At 41.1% G+C, this 16,460-nt stretch overlaps 1 pseudogene; it reads left to right on the forward strand.

Moving 5' to 3' along the window:
• Positions 1-246: 246 nt before the first annotated feature.
• On the forward strand, positions 247-948 carry LOC105477037 (cytochrome c pseudogene; annotated as a pseudogene).
• Positions 949-16,460: the final 15,512 nt, after the last annotated feature.

The following is a 16,460-nucleotide window of genomic DNA, read 5'->3' on the forward strand; positions in this document are numbered from 1 at the left end:
AAAGTTTTAAACTGTTAGCCAATCAGGTTTTAGTTTAGATTGTGCTGTCTGGCTCTGGCCAATGGAGACAGGACAAAGTAGCAGGGACAAACTGCGTAAGGAATAAAAATTGCTTCCTTCCTTTGTTTGGATGTGCTCTAGCCATTGTTCCATCTGCCACGAGCACCCTTTCTGCAGAAAGTAAAAATGGCCTTACTAAGAAAGTTAGAGTGTGGGGACGTCCTGCTTCGGAGCAGGAATCTTCGTTGCACCAGTGACTAAAAAGAGAATTAAATATGGGTAATGTTGAGAAAGGCAAGAAGATTTTTACTATGAAGTGTTCCCAGTGCCACACCGTTGAAAAGGGAGGCAAACACAAGACTGGGCCAAATCTCCATGGTCTCTTCGGGCGGAAGACAGTTCAGGCCCCTGGATACTCTTACACAGCCGCCAATAAGAACAAAGGCATCACCTGGGGAGAGGATACAATGATGGAGTATTTGGAGAATCCCAAGAAGTGCCTCCCTGGAACAAAAATGATCTTTGTCGGCATTAAGAAGAAGGAAGAAAGGGCAGACTTGATAGCTTATCTCAAAAAAGCTACTAATGAGTAATAATTGGCCACTGCCTTATTTATTACAAAACAAATGTCTCATTTTTTTTATGTGTACCATACTTTAATAGATCTCATACACCAGAATTCAGATCGTGAATGACTGACAGCATATTTTGCTGGGCAGTCCTGATTTAAAACTAAGACTGGCTTGTGGTTAAATGAATATGTTCAGTTTTTGAATTTTAATAGTAATTCCAATTCAGTAAATGCTATCACTGTTGACCCCTTCCAAAGATATGATTAGACTTCGTTAGTAATGTTCAGCTTTTCACAAAGATGGTGCGTGCCATCTTAAAACTTACTGGAGATTGGTTTTATATTTAGATTTATATAGCTGGTTATATGAATATATTTAAATACTGGGGAAATTCCTTCACTGTCTCAGAACCAAGCAAGATTCACCTGTCATTTGCCTCTTAAAGGCAAGGGTTGAAGATAAATAAGGTAGCAATGTCTAGAGTTTTGGCCTTAACGATGCCAATCTAATTATAATTCCGTATATTTAAAATGGTTCCTTTTACTTATCGAAAGGCATTTTAGTATTGTTTATGTGTAATATTAAAGATTATTCAACACTTCTCACATCTTATAAATCTATAAGGTCACATGCTTTTAAAATAGAAGCAAGTTAAACCTCACTCTTGAATTCTTTACAATGTAAGTCAAACTAAGTTATAATTTAGGATTGTTTTTAAACAGCCATTCAGAAACATAAAACTGTGGAACTGTGTATTTGTGATTGGGAATGGTGCTTTTGCCAACTTAAAAGGATTAAAGTAGCAGAGATATATACAAATTTTAAAATTATGTGTGATCACAAGACTAAAGATAATTAAAAAGAAAACCACAGATCATGGGGAAAAAAAAGAAAATTAAATTTATGTTCGAGTACTATTTCTTTGCAGCACCAGCAAACAAGCATTCTGTTTCCAAATAAACCTCTTACATATAACAAGTAAAATAATACTATGAAAAAAGTCAAAAGACCACTTCTAAAATGAAGGGAATAGGGCAAGTAAGAGGGGCAGTTCCACCCTAAAAGTCCCTGGAATAAACTTTAAAATAGTGTATTCTTCATTTCAAACACACAAGCTGTTCCTGGGAAAGCTTGCAAGCCACAGTGCTTGGGTGGAAACATGACAGGCCAAATTGCAACCAGAAATCTGTGATTATAAACAGAACCATTTTGATTTCAGAGAAAAAAAAAAAAAAAGAGGTGACAAATAGAGAAAGGAAACTAAAAGAAAAAGAGGAAATGAATCACTTTCTGAACATGAGACCTCAAATGCACAAACAGGCCAGGAAGTGGAGATGAGTGAGCTTGGTCATCATCAGTAGGTAACTTTTTAAAAGCTGTCTCTTGGGGAATATGCAAAAATAGAATACCCACATTTATCTGATTGAGTGACTTTCTGGCAGGAAAGGAGCACGGGATCTCCAACCTTTGTCGGGAGGCATGAGAGTTTCCCCCCTCTCCTTTCAACGTCCCGATAAATCTGCCCTGTGGAGCTCGGGAGCTTTCGGCTAAAGGAGGCTTGGGTCCAGCACAGATCCCAGGGCAGCTTTGGCTCCCAAGAGACACAGGAGCCCTAGGTACCAGGCACTGTCAGTTTTGACATTGTTGCTGTCAGATATTAACTCTGATTCCTTAATGCAGGAGGTAACTAGAAGTAGTTACTTAGTTTTAGCCAGAAATCTGGATTTACTCCTACTTCTGCCATTGGAAACCCAACATGTTCTTTGGCAAAGGATTGACTTCTCTGGGGCTTCGTTATCTCATCTGTTAAATGGTTGTCTTAACTCTGTGCCTACCTCCTCAGTTTGGGGGAAGATTAAATAGTGAGAGTAGATAAAAGTATGTAAACTATAATGTTCACACGCGGTTTATTAGTATTATTAGGACCGCAGTTCAGTCAATTAGGATGTGTTTATAAAGCTGTGATTGCAACTGATAAAATGTGATAGTTCCAAAAAGAAAGCTATTTTTATTTACTTATTTATTTATTATTATCATTTTTTGAGACAGAGTCTTTCTCTGTTGCCTAGGCTAGAGTTGAGTGGTGTGATCACGGCTCACTGCAACCTCCGCTGACTGGATTCAAGTGATTCTCGTGCCTCTGCCTCCCAAGTAGCTGGGACTACAGTCATGTGCCACCACGCCTGGCTGATTTTTGCATTTTTAGTAGAGACTGGCTCTCATAATGTTGGCCAGGCTGGTCTTGAGCTCCTGAGCTCAAGTGACCTGCCCACCGCAGCCTCTCAAAGTGCCACAGGTGTGAGCCACTGTGCCCAGGGTCATATATATATATATATTTTTTTTTTTTCCATAAGAAATGGATAACAGTAAGCTTCTCAGAAGGAGAATGGAGTGGTTAGTGGGCAGGAGTAGGAGGGACAACTATTTTCTACTGTACACTCTTCTGTAACTTTTGAATATTTTAAAGCATGTGTTTATGTTAATTGCTCAAAGAATATGCAAATAAAATTCAAATTGATGTGGTCCGAGTTATTTCCTTCCCAGTTATAAATAGAAATGTACGTACATGTTCACCAAAAGGCATGTCCAAGAATATTCACAGCAGCCCTAATTGTAGTGGCCCCAAGCTGGAACCCTATCTGAACACCCAACCACTATAAAATGCAAAAATTGTCGTCTTTTCCCACAGTGAAAGACCATGTAGCGACTACAGTAAGTGATCTATAACTACGGGCAACAATGTTACTGAATATGACAAACATGTGGAGTGAAAGAAGTCGGACACAAAAGAGTGCATACTTTGTGGGTTCATTTATAAAAGGTACAAAGGCAGGCAAAACTACTATAAGACATTAGAAGTCATAATAGTGGTCCCCCTTACAAGATTTTGTAACTTAAGGGGTCAAAGAAGGGCTTCTGGAGTGTTGATAACATTCTATCTCTTAACTGGGGTGCTGCCGTTTGCATATGTGTCTTCAATTTGTGAAAGTTTATTACTCTGTTTTCTGTATGTTACACATCAACTGAAGGTTTAAATAAATAAATAGATAAATAAGAACGATTGGATAGCACAGGAACCATCTAATGGGACTCACAAGAAAACAACAGAACAATAAAATAAATTTTGCTTTGAGCTTTTCCAGTGATCTCCAAATGGTATCCATTTCATTCCATCTCTAAAGGGCAGTTTCAGAAATTCACAGAGGCTACCATCTGTTAGTGGCAGCAGAAATTAAAATACAGAGCGAAGGGTGATATTAAAATCAGAGTCAGGTGTATTAGTATCTTTTTCAGTACTATCAAGCAACAGTACAATGAAATAAAGATATAATGTATAATTAGAACCGTGTCAAGATCTTAAAATAAAGTCACAGAGTTAGCAATGTCCAAGTATTAGACTTTGGAAAGTCAGTGTGATAGTAAAAGACATTTTTATGTTCCTCAGAACTGAAAAATGTCACTGTATAGCATAGGAAACTTAGCAATAACGATCCAGAACAGAAGTCAAGTGAAATGTAAATGAATGAATTCTAATCTCAAAGGCCGTTCGATGAAGACAGTATCTCTAACCACTATCTCTTATGACCTCGAAATCCCTGAGCTCAGGAGGTGCATAGGCCACAGAGCTGGTAGGTTATGGAGCCAGGGTTTGAACCCAGATCTTGAAAGTCCAATGTAAAGCACCTTGACCTTTTGTCAGTTACTGGACCACATGCAGCTTTCTTTCCTGAAACTTTTACACTTATTCACACTCTCCTGTCCAGGTTGGCACCTTCTCATCCTCCAGATCCCAGCTGAAATTCCCTGAGGCCTCTTCTGCCACCTCATCTGAAATCGTTCTCCTTCTTGATCTCTATGTCTTGTTTTCTTTCTTCATAACGTAGCAGAAGTCATAGTTGCTTCATTTACTGGGCAGTGGTCCTTGATCCTGTATTCACTTACTAGTCTCCCAGCTGGACTATCAGCTCCATGAGGTGACAGCCACATCTATTGTGTCTCCAACTCTTCCTCCTGCACTTGGCATGCTAGGGATGCTCAACAGATGACTATTTTAAATGTCAGTCATGGCCAGGCGTGGTGGCTCATGCCTGTAATCCCAGCTACTCGGGAGGCTGAGGCACGAGAATCACTTGAACTTGGGAGGCGGAGGAGGGTGCAGTGAGCCGAGATCGTGCCACTGTACTCCTGCCTGGGTGACAGACTGAGACTCGGTCTCAAACACATAAATAAACAAATGTCATAATGAATGCCAAGAGAATGTGAATCGGCAGATCTCACAGGAGACCTGGGAGAGTAGTAGTTGCAGCTTACCTCTGTTTGCCGTTTACGTTCTGTGTGATCTCAAGCAAGAAGCCCCCATCTCTGGACCATAATTTCCTCATGTGTAAAATAAAGGCTGATTACTTACTTTCTAAATTTCCTCCATTCTAATTGCCACTCACTAAATTAAACTAATTCACAACAATGTGTGAATGGCTGATGGCTTATTACCATTCCCAGAGGGAGGTGCATTTTTAAAAGATAATGTTCCACATTCATCTCTATTTTTAGGCTATCAGCTCGGTAAGTGAAAACAGTGGAACTGATTGGAAAGAGAGAATTTTCTGCTGAGAGCAAATGAACCTGAGATTCTGCGCCTGTGAGTCAGCTGCCCTATTAGTTCCTGCTTTTCTCAGCTGCTTCCTCTCTCCTTATTTCAACTCAGGCTTCAAAAGCATGGAAACTTAAAAGAAAAAAAAACTTTTTTTTTCCCACCTCACACCCTCCCCAACTGCTACAGTACACATGTCCATAGGGCTTCTGCTGTGATCATCGTTAGAGAGTATTAAGCTGTGCCCAAGGAAGGCAATGGCTTTGTCTGAAGTTGTGTGGTTCCAGTGGGTTTGGTTTCTAGAAACCCCAGGATTTCTTTCTGTTTCCAAGTGTGGGACTCTAGCTGGTTGCCAGGCATTGTGGTTTTGCAGACAGAGCAGTATTTATCTCTCCCTGAGCCTTAGTTATTCATCGTCGTCTTTCCGGAACTCAAAGTGTCCTACCAGGAAAATGAGTGTCTAGGCAGAGAGGACAAAGGTTGGCTCAGAAGAACAAACAAAGAGAGGAAGCACTCAGTAGTAATCACAACATTGGGTAGAGCAGCAAATAGTAGAATTCGGCCCGTGTTTACAGAATGGCTCTGTTCAGTCTTTTCTTTCGTTGTTTTGATCCAACATCTCTAATCTGAATCCTCCAGAACTCTAGCCAAAGGCTGGGTAATCCACCCAGCTGATCCTAGCTTCTGATGAAAGTGAGAATATGTTTTGCCTCTTCACAGGGGCCCCACCCTTGTTTTTTCCTTTGACTATCATGTTCCTCCTGGCAGCCGGGCGTTGAGGTTGCCTCCTTTGATGCCTGGGTCATAACTCACCCTGAGGAATATATTGCTGTCAGGCCTTACTGGGCACCTGCATCCACACTCACCAGCACTGAAGTGACAATTGAGTGGCTTTGGTCATTGTTTCTTCAGCCAGGGCTTTCTTTCATCTTAGCCTCAAAATTCCCTGCCCTGAAGGTTTATTACCAGAAGAGTTTATTTAAATAAACAATTACTAGACCAAACTTCACTGGATCCCACCTTGGGAAGATAACTTTTTTTTTTTTTTTAGATGGAGTCTCACTCTCACCCAGGCTGCAATGCAATGGTGTCATCTCAGCTCACTGCGTCCTCCGCCTCCCAGGTTCAAGCAATTCTCCTGCCTCAGCCTCCCGAGCAGCTGGGATTACAGGAGCACACCTGGCTAATTTTTGTATTATTTGTAGAGAAGGGGGTTTCACTATGTTGGCCAGGCTGGTCTCGAACCCCTGAGCTCAGGTAATCTGCCTTCCTTGGCGTTTCAAAGTGCTGGGATTACAAGCATGAGCCACCATGCCTGGCCAGAGCCCCTTTCTTTTACCCACATTTCAAGGGATCCAGGCAATCTGCGATGGACTCACCATTAATACACTGAATGACAGAGATCCAAGAGTTCAAATGTAGGAGACTCATCAGTATTGCGTGACTTGGGAAAAACTCGCACACCCACCCACCCCGGAATGGTTTTTAGGAAAGGAAAATCCCACATACAGAATGCCTTTACTTTTCTTGTGAGATCTTGCCTTATGCATTTCTGCCTCCAGAGCAAAATTAAACTCTAGTTCTGGCTTGGTCTAACTCACTGCTACTATCCTTGCCACTCAGTATGAGAAGGGGTGTAAGGAAGTCTGCATCTTCTAGGAGCTGAATTAAAATGCAGTATCTCAGGCCCTGATCCAGGCCGGCTGAGTCAGAATCTGCATTTTAACAAGATTTCAATGCGATTCAAATTCACCTTAAAGTTCAAGAAGCCTCTGTAGCCTCCTTCACTGTTAATTCTTTTTTTTTTTTTTTTTTTTTTTTTTGAGACGGAGTCTGGCTCTGTCGCCCAGGCTGGAGTGCAGTGGCCGGATATCAGCTCACTGCAAGCTCCACCTCCCGGGTTTACGCCATTCTCCTGCCTCAGCCTCCCAAGTAGCTGGGACTACAGGCGCCCGCCACGTCACCCGGCTAGTTTTTTGTATTTTTTTTAGTAGAGACGGGGTTTCAACGTGTTAGCCAGGATGGTCTCGATCTCCAGACCTCGTGTTCCGCCCGTCTCGGCCTCCCAAAGTGCTGGGATTACAGGCTTGAGCCACCACACCCGGCCCACTGTTAATTGTTATTTTATTTTTTATTCAAATTTTAATTTTGTTGAGACAGGATCTCACTGTCAGCCAGGCTGGTGTGTAGTGGTGGATAACAGCTCATTGCAACCTTGAACTCCTGGGCTCACGGGGTCCTCCTGCCTCAGCCTCCTAAGTAGCTGGGACTACAAGCGTGCGCCACAAGGCCCAACTAATCTTTAAAAATTTATTTGTAGAAATGGGATCTCACTATGTTGTCCAGGCTGGTCTCAAACTCCTGGTCCCAAGTTGTCCTCCCACCTCAGCCTCCCAAAGTGCTGGGATTATAGGCAAGGGCCACCGGGCCCAGTACCTCACCATTAACTTTTAAACTGGTGCCATGCAATCTAAGAGAATTGAGGTGGCGTTGTTGTGTTCATAACATACTGTGGTCAGAGCATTTACAGAGCAATTGGAAACAAGAAAATGCATGAGCAGTTTAAAAAAAAAAAAAAAACTCTTAAAAAAAAAAAAACTCTGGCAGGCATGGTGGCTCACACCTGTAATCCCAGCACTTTCGGAGGCAAAGGCAGGCAGCTTGCTTGAGCCCAGATGTTCCAGACCAGCCTAGGCAACATGGTGTAACCCGATGTCTACATAAAAATACAAAAATTAACCCACTGTGGTGGAGTGCACTTGAAATCTCAGCTACTCAGGAGGCCGAGTAGCAAAACAAAAAACAAAACAAAACAAAACCTCTGATACCTGTTAGGATAGTGTAAAACTTTTATTTTCTCATCCTTTTCTTATTGTATTGTTTGAGCTTATTTGTTAAAGGAAGAGTTAGGTTTTGTATTATTCTTATCTTTTTTTTTTTTTTGAGACAAGAGTCTTGCTCTGTCACCCAGGCTGGAGTGCAGTGGCCCGATCTCAGCTCACTGCAAGCTCCGCCTCCCAGGTTCATGCCATTCTCCTGCCTCAGCCTCCCGAGCAGCTGGGACTACAGGCGCCTGCCACCAGGCCCGACTAATTTTTTTGTATTTTTAGTAGAGACGGGGTTTCACCATGTCAGCCAGGAATAGTCTCTCTCTCCTGACCTCGTGATCCGCCCACCTCAGCCTCCCAAAGTGCTGCGATTATAGGCATGAGCCACCGTGGCCGGCTTTTATCATTTTTATTTAAGAAAGTGAGTAGAAAGCATGATTTGCTCTCAGTCCTAACAAAATCCACAGAGAGAGAAAATTTTGATAAATGTTAAATGTTCTAAGTGCTATTGTAAAGTAAGTAAATTAACAAACAGGATGCTTAATATTAGTTACCTCTGTGAACAAGCACTGCTGATTAATTGGGCATTTGGGGGTTGGGAGGGGTGCCCAGAGCTGGTCCATGTTAACTGTGGGCAAGAGTGGAAGTAAGATACCTTTCAGGTGACCACCATTTTGTTTTGTTTTGTTTTGTTTTGTTAAGACAGACTCTAGCTCAGTGGCCCAGGCTGGGGTGCAGTGGCATCATCTGACTGACTGTAGCCTCGACCTCTCAGGCTCAAACCATCCTCCTGCCTCTGCCTCCCAAGTAGCTAGGATGAACTACAGGCTTGTGGCCCCATACTCAGCTACTTAAAAAAAAATTTTTTTTTGGAGATGGGGTCTTTGTTCCCCAGACTGGTCTTGAACTTCTGAGCTCAAGCGATCCTCCCGTCTTTGCCTCCCACTCTTGGGATTACAGTTGGGAGCCCCCTGCTCCAGACAGCCACTCTTTTGTGTGGTCATGTAGTGCAGGCTTCAATGGTGTCGCTTTGACTAGATCTTGAACTGTTCTGATCTGACTCACTGTGTAGATCACTTTTATATTTGAGGAGTGTGTGGACGTGGGAAAAAGGGGCTTTGGAGTCTGCTAAGCCAAAGTGGAGTAAGGAGGAGTTGCCTTAGTAACTCTAATTTAAAATTAGGCCCAACTTTCGTAAACACTAACTACATAGACTAACATATAGGTCCAAATTTCTTACATGTTCTACTTTCTTAAACATACATAGAATACCAGATATGGTACACTCTCCACGCAGAATATTAATCCTAAAGATTTTATTCTCTTAAACATTTGTATACCTAATACACATTCTTCTCCTGGTAGAAAAATATAATACAAAGGAAACTATCTTTTCAAACTATCTAAATCTGGAGTTTATCTTTCCATGTAATTTTCAGGATTGGTGTCCTCGTTGGACTCTCATCAGGCATGGCGACAGAGCATCCTGAGCCTGATTTATAGTCTGTAACAAGGACTTCATAATTTGTGGGTCTGTAGCCTATTGTGACCATTCACTTCATGCTCTTCTTCTACCTGTGGGGCTGTGCAATTCTCACCTGAATGATCTCTTGATTTTGCATTTCTTTGGTTCTTAAGATATGTAAATGGGTTTTTCATCTCAACTGAATATGCTCTATGCTGTTTTAAAAAATTTTTTAGACGCAGCCTGGCTCTGTTGCCCAAGCTAGAATGCAGTCGCGCGATGTCGGCTCACTGCAACCTCCACCTCCCGGGTTCAAGCGATTCTCCTGCCTCACCCAAGAGGCTGGGATTACAGGCATATGCCACCATGCCCAGCTAATTTTTGTATTTTTAGTAGAGATGAGGTTTCACCATATTGGCCAGGCTGGTCTCAAACTCCTGACCTCGAGTGATCCACCCGCCTCCACCTCCCAAGTGCTGAGATTACAGGCATGAGCCACCATGCCCAGCCTTGAATATACTTTTCATAAACATCCAATCTAAGAACTACGTGACACTCAGTGATGAAAGATGTCTAATTAGATTTAGGGACAGAGTTATGGCTTTGCATGATAATTTGGTCACAATGTCCTAGATTGTTTTACTGGTATTACTGATTCACACACACACACACACACAAACACACACGGAGGCATGCACAGGGCAAATGAAAATAGTTATAAAAGGGAACTATTTCTGCTTTCTCAGAAGCCCAGAAATCCAGAAATCATTTTAAACAAATCAATATAGTTCTAAGCAACATCATTGAAAACTACAAACAGGAAAATGACATCTGGGAGGCCAAGGAATGCTTGTGTAATGGAATGTTTCTTAATTGGACAAGATCTAGTAAAAAAGGGGAAGTCGTCTATTCTTAGTTCCTTGGATAGCCATCTATGTAAAAGAGGAAGGAAAAACTCCCACCTCCCAAAACCATTAACTTTACCTTAGGACAAGTCAATAAAATTAAATATGTTCTTCCTATAATTTATCTGATTACAGTCTTTTTTTTTTTTTTACTGCAATGTCTTAACCTGTATATATAATATGTTAACTATTAATGTATTTATTGATAAATAAAAATTACACATATTTATAGGGTCCATAGTGATGTTTTGATAAATATATTGTGATCAGACCAGAGTTAACTAACAATGTCCATTATCTCAAACATCTATTATTTATTCTGTTGGGAACATTCAATACCCTCCTTTTGGCTATTTGAAACTATATATTATTGTTAGCTATGGTAATGCTACAGTGGTATAGAATACCAGAATTCATTCCTTCTATCTAGTTGTAATTTTATAAACTTTTTTTTTTTTTTTTTTTTTTGAGACGAGTTTCACTCTTGCTGCCCAGGCTGGAGTGCAATGGCGCAATGTCAGCTCACTGCAACCTCCACCTCCCAGGTTCAAGCGATTCTCCTGCCTCAGCCTCCCTAGTAGCTGGGATTACAGGTGCCCACCACCACGCTCACCTAGTTTTTTGTATTTTTAGTAGAGACCAGGTTGCACCATGTTGGCCAGGCTAGTCTTGAACTCCTGAACTCAGGTGATCCACCTGCCTTGGCCTCCCAAAGTGCTGGGATTACAGGCGTGAGCCACTGCGCCTGGCCTGTTTTACTTTTTACTTCTATGAGATTAACTATTTTTAGCTTTGCCATAAGAGTAAGAACATGCTGTGTTTAACTTTCTGTTCCAGGTTTATTTCCCTTAACATAATGTCCTCCAGTTCCATCCATGTTGCTGCAAATGACAAGATTTCATTCTTTTTTGTGGCTGAATAGTATTCCCAGGTGTATATGTACCACATTTTCTTTATCCATTCATCTCTTATTGGAATCAATGATTCCATATCTTGGCTCTTGGGAATACTGTTTGAATAAATGTAGGGGTACAGACTATCTGAAAATAACTTTGGGACTACAGCACAAAATTCTGACTAGTTGAGGCTAAAGAGTGATGGCTAGCATAAAAGACACTCCTTTTTTGAGATTTTCCTTTGTGAGATTTCTGTCAGTTCCGTATCTTGAGAAAATTGTTTGTGGCTATGGTTTCTGATGTCACTTTCCAGTGCAGGGTAATCTCTCCTGGATGCTATTTTCAGCTCAGGATTTGTTTTTAAGTCACAAGTTTCAGTTCAACATTGTTATTCACCAAATATGTCTTCTGTTTTTACTTTTAATACATATAGGCTCCTGGATAACTAGGATAATGTAAATGGATTCGACTGTAATTTCAGGGGCTCAAATCTCATACAGTGTCTTATTTAACTTTCACTGCCACCCTGTAAAGTAAGAAATGTTTCAGTTTTACAAGATATGAAAACTGCCCTTGGCTAAATAGGGCAGAGTTGAGATTCAAATAAACAAGGTTCAACCTGGAGGACATTATGCTAAGTGAAATAAGACACACAGAAAGATACATGCTGTGTGAACTCACTTCTATGTGGAATCTAAAAAAATCAACTCACAGAAGCGGAGAGTAGAATGATGGTTGCCAGAGGCCAAGGGGGATGGTGAGAGAAACAGGGACATGACAGCCAAAGAGTACAAACTTTCAGTTATAAGATGAATACGACCTGTACATCATAGTGACTATAGTTAAGGATACTGTGATTACTTGAAATTTGCTAAGAGAGTAGATATTGAGTGTTGTCACACACACACACACATTCACATACACAGAAAATGGTAACTTGGTGAGGTGGTGGATGGATTCATTAATATGATTGTGGCAATCATTCCACAATGTATACATATATAAAATCATTATGTTATAAACCATATATTTTTTTTATTTTTTTATTTTTATTTTTTTAAATTGAGACGGAGTCTCTCCTTGTCACCCAGGCTGGAGTGCAAGCTCACCACAAACTTTACCTCCTGGGTTCAAGCGATTCTTGTGCCTCAACCTCCCGAGTAGCTGGGATTAAAGGCATGCGCCACTCCACCAGGCTAATTTTTTTTTTTTTTTTTTGGACATAGAGTTTCGTTCTTGTCATCCAGGCTGGAGTGCAATGGCGCGATCTCGGCTCACTACAACTTTCACCTCCTGGGTTCAAGCGATTCTCCTGCCTTAGCCTCCCAAGTAGCTGAGATTACAGGCGCATATCACCACACCCAGCTAATTTTTTGCGCCCAGCCTAATTTTTGTATTTTTAGTAGAGACAGGGTTTCACCATGTTGGCCAAGCTGGTCTCGAACACCTGATCTCAAGCGATCTTCCAGCCTCAGTCTTCCAAAGTGATGGGATTACAGGCATGAGCCACCACGCCCGGCCATGAATAAATATACATATATGTATTATATACATATTATAATATATATGTGTATATATAGTCAATTTTATCTCAATAAAGCTAGGGGAGAAAAACCAAAACCCAACAAGATAAATATGAGAGGTTTTCATTTTGAAATTCAGGCTATTTCCTGACGCTGAGGTTCTTTGCACGGGTCTATACCAGCTCTCAAGTCTGTTTTCATGGATTTGCCTCAGGCACCTCTTAAAGAGAGGTAATCTACCTCTAAACTTGAATATCAGGAGTGAAGTGTGCGACACTGGTAGGTGCGTTCTGGGTGCATGAGACATGTCAGCCTTCGATGATGAGTCACATCAGTAGTTTATGAATTCCGCCAAGTAAGAAGAAGTGCAGGCCATTTGAAAACAAACCAGCACGATGTAATTTCTCCTTTGATCGCTCAAATGACCAAATATGTGTAAAATCCCTTGGTAAACCCTAAGACAATTTTATGAAAGTAAACGAATTTATTGTTGTTATATTTTGGTTTTAGTTGCTTGTTGTTTCTTCAGTCGTTGATTGGAGCTGTTCTGGAAAAGTGTCATTCCAAATAGATATTGTAATAAAAAGACTGTAATAATTTCTAATGAAGTAATATCCATTTAGAGTTTTGTCCCAAAAGAATTTATGTCACCCAATAGCAGAGTTTTCTGAATAGCCTCTAAAGTAGGAAGCATCTTGGTGGCTTCCTCTGCCTTCATCTGGAAAATTTTCAGGCTCTTTAACATTGTTTACTAGGATTCTTGGTGGCAGATAGAGAACACAATTTGGAATAAAATCTGCACTTTCATTCTAACAGATTGAAGTTTCCATAATGCCTACAGATACTCCTTTCTAGTGTTTGTATAAATAAAAGGATATGACCCAGTTGTTTTTAGATCAACGTCAGATATAATCATTTCCTTCCCCAGATGCACAGAAGAAGTTTGGGAATTTGTGCTTGTCTATTTTAAAAAGAATCAAGAGTGAAAGCCAAATATTTTTGTTTTTTGTTTTTGTTTTTGATTTTTTGAGATGAGATCTCACTCTGTCAACCAGACTGGAGTGCAATGGAGTGATCTAGGTTCACTGCAACCTCCATCTCCTGAGTTTAAGCGATCCTCCCACCTCAGCCCCCTGAGTAGCTGGAACTACAGGTGCATGCCATCATGTCTGGCTTTTTTTTTTTTTTTTTTTTTTTGTATTTTTGGTAGAGACAGGGTTTTGCCATGTTGCCCAAGCTAGTCTCGAATTCCTCAGCTCAAGCCACCTCAGCCTCCCAAAGTGCTGGGATTACAGGTGTGAGCTGCTGCGCCTGGCCAAAAGCCAAAGGTTTGATTGTGAAGGCCCTATGTCACTCAATACTAGGCTAGATCTACTAGCTGGACATTAGTTGTCAGTTCAAGCGGCTTGAACTCTGAATACTAACAGTGGCATTGAACAAAATAGCAAGAAGTAGCATAATTATTCAAATAAGGCAAATTATTAAGAATTTTAGAAATGCAAATATCCAGCTTTAAAAGCTAAAAGTCAGGCCAGGTGCAGTGGCTCACGCCTGTAATTCTAGCACTTTGGGAGGCTGAGGTGGGCAGATCACCTGAGGTCAGGCATTTGAGACCAGTCTGGACAACATGGTGAAATCCCGTCTCTACCAAAAACAAGGTGCGGGCATGGTGGCCTGCACCTGTAATTCCAGCTACTCTGGAGGCTGAGGCAGGACAATCGCTTGAACTCGGGAGGTGGAGATTGCAGTGAGCCAAGATCGTCCCACTGCACTCCAACCTGGGCAACAAGAAGAAAACTTGTCTCAAAAAAGAAAGAAAGAGAAAGAGAGAGAGAGAGAGAGAGAAAGAGAGAGAGAGAGAGAGAGAGAAACTAGCTTTGTGCCAAAATCCTTTATGATTGGCTGATTTCCTTTACAAAATTCAATATATTTTTCACTGAGAATACTTTTTTAAACTCAAGGTTTGTAAATACCCAAATTTACAAACCCAAGGTTTGTAAATAGACATTTATGAGCCCAAATCTCTTTTTGAGATTCTCCTTTGTGAGATTTCTAGAACCTCCCCTGCCCCCTATCAGTTCCATTATCCTGAGAAAATTGTTTGTGGCTGTAGTTTCTGATGTCACTTTCCAGTGCAGGGAAATCTCCCCTAGATGCTATTTTCGGCTGGGGATTTGTTTTTAAGTCACAAGGTTCAGTTCTACATTGTTATTCAGCAAATATGTCTCCTGTTTACCATTTTAAGTGGTATACAATAAAAAGGAGTTCTCAACATTTCAAGAAAAATAAACCTTTACATCCTTTATACATTTCAGAAATTTATATACAATGTATATAACTCATTAATCTTTGAAAAGAAACAAGAAAATAGTGAGAAGCTATACCTAAAAACACTTTGTGTGTGTGTGTGTGTGTGTGTGTGTTTGAGACAGAGTCTCACTCTGTCACCTAGGCTGGTCTTCAACTCCTGGGCTCAAGAAATCCTCAGTCCTCTGCCTCCCAAAGTGCTAGGATTGCAGTTGTGAGCCACAGTGCACAGTCAGCACTTAAGTTTTAAAGAGGCTTTGAATTCCAAGCTTAAAGTCATTTCAGCCGGGTGCAGTGGTGTTTGCTTTCAGTCCCAACCACTCCATAGGCTGAGGTGGGAGGATGCTTGAGCCCAGGAGTTCAGGGCTGCAGTGTGCAGTAATGGAGCCTGTGAATAACAGCTGCACTCCAGCATGGGCAACAGAAGGAGATTCTGTCTCAAAAGAAAAAAAATTCATTTCATAAAATACTAAAGGGAGTAAAGGGAAACAAGCCGCCTACGGTGAAGAGTCTTGGAGTCTAGTCCCGACTCTAACTCAGCGTGTGATCTTAGGCAGAGGACGTGTCTGAACTTCAGGGAATTTAACACTTAGTTGAATACATATTTGCCAGGACCTGAGTTTTGTTTATTCAAAGTATCAGACTCCTCATCTTCACAGTCAAAAATGTTTTGAAAATAGAACTCTCAGTCTTCAGGTTGCAGGTTATAATAAGAGCAAATTCTTTTTCTTTTCCTTTCTTTTCTTTTATATATTTCTTTTCTTTTCTTTCTTTTCTTTTTTTTTTTTTTTTTAAAGACAGGGTCTCACTCTGTAGCCCAGGCTGGAGTGCAGTGGCACAATCACAGTTCACTGCAACTTCAACCTCCTAGGCTCAAGTGATCCTCCCACCTTGGCCTCCTGAGTAGCTGGGACTACAGGCGAGTGCTACCATGCATGGCTAATTTTTGTATTTTTTTTTTTTCATAGAGACAGGGTGTCAATATGTTGCCCAGACTGGCCTCGAACTCCTGGGCTCAAGCGATCCATCCACTCCCAAAGTGCTAGAATCACAGGTGTGAACCATCACGCCCAGCCCAAAGAGCAATTTTCAATACAGCAAAAGTCTTCATCAAAATTTACCATGAAAAAAGGGCCCATGTACTACTGATTTTGTTTGTTTGTTTGTTTTTTGTTCTTAAACTATATTTACTTATTTTGGACAGGGTCTCGCTCTGTCACCCAGGCTGGAGTGCGGTGGTGCAAGTATAGCTCCCTTTAAACTCTAACACCTTGGTGCTTGCAATCCTCTTGCTTCAGCCTGTCAGGTAGCTGGCACCACAGGTGTGCACCATCATGCCTGGCTATTTTTAAATTTTTTTAGGGACAGACTAG

Source organism: Macaca nemestrina, chromosome 19, assembly GCF_043159975.1.
Source record: "Macaca nemestrina isolate mMacNem1 chromosome 19, mMacNem.hap1, whole genome shotgun sequence".
Classification (NCBI taxonomy): domain Eukaryota; kingdom Metazoa; phylum Chordata; class Mammalia; order Primates; family Cercopithecidae; genus Macaca; species Macaca nemestrina.